Consider the following 3,665-nt stretch of genomic DNA (forward strand, 5'->3'; position numbering starts at 1 on the left):
GGTCTTGTGTTCTAACTCTGCCCTCGTGGGGAGGCAAGTAAATAGAAACATCACTGGTTTGTAAACTATCCGATGGTGCTGTGACTTGCACTTGACTTTGTTAAAAGTGTGGGGACTTGCGTCTACCACACTCTCTCGTCCAGAAACATTTGGTCCTGATGGCAAGACAGGGGCAAGACGACCAAGCGTGATACCAGATGCAGGAGTTGTCTCTAACACATGCGGCGCCTAGTATTTCCAAAATGGTGTTTCATTATCTTTACATGCGGATTCCCATTAATGAAAACAACACAACGCGTACACTTGGTTTATTGGCATCTTATTTTTATACTTTTTTTTCTCAATACAATCTTGTGTTTTACGGCCGATTAAATTGGTTCATATTATTTGAACGCAAATAGATCACAATGACCAGATCAAGCAAAACAAACTTTTTTTTTTGTGTGTGTGTGTGTGTGTGTGTGTTTTCGATACAATCTTGTGTTTTACGGCCGATTACATTGGTTTGAACTTCTTTTTCCATATTATTTAAACGCAAATAGATTACAATAGCCAGATAAAGCAAAACAACTTTTTTTTTTCCGTGTAAAACAATAAATCAAACATTACTTATCTTCGTTTATTTTTCTTACAATACATTTTCCATTTTGTACTCTTCCTTGGAACTCTGTTCATCCGACCGCTGCCAACCTGTTTCATTATCTTTACATGCGGATTCCCATTAATGAAAACAACACAACGCGTACACTTGGTTTACAGGCATCTTATTTTTATTCTTGCGTTATTATCTACAATACAGGTCTGTCACCGCCAAGGGACGTTACTCTAGCGGTGTAACCTGAGATTAGTTCCTCATGCAACATCTTCCCCCTTTTAAGAACAACAACAAAGAAAGAAGATCCAATAACAAAAACACAAAATAACTAAAATACAAAAACAAAACAATGCTTTGTCCTTGTGACCTAGGCTTTCACTGGACTGACTACCTTCCGGCCTAACAGGGATTATTCTGCCCTTTTCACTTGGACTCAATTAGTTCGTATAGTCTTTGAATCTAGTTGGATTCCTTACTAGTCTCCCTGAATGTGTCATCCTCATTCCTTCAGTATTTTGGTTTGCTGGGGATGGTGTCGCCGGCCTCATTCCTTCTCTTCTATTACTTTCGAGCCGAGGTGTTTGCGAATTACAAACCTCTTCTGTACTTGGCAGTTCAGTTATTTGTGCCTCCTCGCTAGGCCTTTGGTATGACTTAGGGATCAATGAATGTGATAGAGTGCTTCTGCTGTTTTTTTTTTTTAAATCCACCGTATTACGTCGAAGCAACTCCCCATCAACTTTGACATGGTATGACCTCTCATCCAGTCTCTGCCACACAACTGCCTTCTTCCACTCTCGCTGACCTTTTATGTGTGGTTTAATACGTACCACATCTTCATGTTGCACTGGCTGAAGTGGTTTTACTTTCCGGTTGAAATAATGCTTTTGCTTTCTGCTGTCCCACTTAAATGTTTTGCTTAGATTTTTGTGTAGTTCTGGTCTGAGTAGGTCATATCTGGTTAGAAGAAGTGTCTTTGTTCTTCTTGACATTAGCTTCTGCACAGGTGATAAGTGACCCTTGGCTGACGTATTCCTGTGATCCAGCATCGCTAGGTATGGATCAGCCTTATTTTCCATTGATTTCCGGAAAAGGTTCTTTGCCATCTTTACCGCAGATTCTACTTTTCCATTTGCCTTGCTATTGTAAGGACTGACGGGTGTATGTGCAAAACACCACTTTCTTGCAAAGGTGGAGAATTCTTGACTACTAAACTGCGGTCCATTATCAGTGACCACCTGATCTGCTATCCCATGTCGTGCAAAATGGTGCTTAAGCTTAGTGATCACTGTTCTAGCTTGTGTAGTTGGGAGATGGTCAATTTCCCAGAAATTACTCATATAATCAACGGTGCAGAGATAGTCCCTATCGGCAAAGCTAAAGAGATCTACTCCTACTTTTGCCCAGGGTCTCTCCGGAATTTCATGAACCATTAATGGCTCTGCAGGATTGGCTACCTCATATTTCCTGTACGTTGGGCATTTTGAGACAAAGTCTCTGATGTCGCTATTCATATTTCGCCAGTACAAGCATTCTCTTGCTCTTCTGCAGCATCCTTCGACCCCGAGGTGTGTGGAATGCAATTTTTCTTTTAACACTGCTCGCTGTGTTGTTGGTACTACTACTCGGTTTCCTCTGAATATTAATTCAGCTTGTACCGTCATTTCATTCCACATGCTAAAATATGGTCTCACCTCCGAGTCAAGATGTACTTTGTCTTCTGGCCATCCTTCCTGCATTGTTACAAGAAGGTCAACCCTTAGCATATATTAGCCGAGCACTTACAAACACAGAAACCCGATATGCAGGGATTGAGAAAGAACTATTCGCAGTGATGTATGCCTGCGAACGGTTTCACCAATACACATTTGGTCAACAGGTTACAATACTGACTGATAATAAACCATTAGAAGCAATAATGAAAAAGGCATTGGTGAAATGCCCAAAGCAACTGCAAAATATGTTAATGTGGTTGTAAGTTTACAATGTGATTGTTCTATACCATCCTGGTAAGAAGATGTTCCTAGCAGACACATTATCAAGGGCATACATTCATCGAGTGAGCAATGAATGTATCGATGATGATGATGATGATGATGATGATGATGTCCAAGAAACAGAATATACTCCAGTAACTGAGGGAAGGTTGCTCGAATTGCGCTCAGCCACAAAAGAAGGCAGATGTATGCAGATGTTACAGCAAGTAATTGTGGAAGGATGGCCAGAAGACAAAGTACATCTTGACTCGGAGGTGAGACCATATTTCAGCATGCGGAATGAAATGACGGTACAAGATGGATTACTATTCAGAGGAAAACATCTGCATACATAAACGAATGATAAAAAAATATATATGAATTAAATAAGTTTTTTGATATAGTTTTAAAGGTTAAAATGTTCGAAGACTCTCTCTCTCGCACTCTCTCGCTCTCTCTCTCTCTCTGTATATATATATATATATACAGATTAATCACACGCTCTCACTCGCTCTCTCTCTCTCTCTCTCTGTATATATATATGTATATATATATATATATATATATATATATAGATTATTATACAAATAAATAAATTAAATAAACATGAATATACATAAACGATCACACATATATGTATATATATATATATATATATATATATATATATATATATATATATATATATATATATATATATGTGTGTGTGTGTGTGCATGTATGTGTGTACACATATGTATATTTATATATATAAAAAAAAGAAAGAAAGGAGGAAAATCGTCTGCCTTAAACCACTAACCTAGTTCTAAAACAGATAAAATGCATGCCCATTGGCTGATAGGAAGGAGCGCGGTGGATACTAGAAAGCTGATTGGCTAACTAAAATCCTCAACATATATAAAAACGAGAAACAACCACAGAATTCACGCATAAGCCTGACGAATCCTATAGTGGATGAAACGCCGAATATTCAGTGTAGCTTAATCGCCATATATATTTTATAAATTACTAACTAGCCCTACCTACGTATTGAGCACTTTTGAAGTAAATACTTAAAGTTTACGCATAAATCCATACTTTCGTATATTAATTTT

The sequence above is a fragment of the Euprymna scolopes genome, chromosome 46 (genome assembly GCF_053919585.1).
Source record: "Euprymna scolopes isolate OS-2025 chromosome 46, ASM5391958v1, whole genome shotgun sequence".
NCBI classification, from domain to species: domain Eukaryota; kingdom Metazoa; phylum Mollusca; class Cephalopoda; order Sepiida; family Sepiolidae; genus Euprymna; species Euprymna scolopes.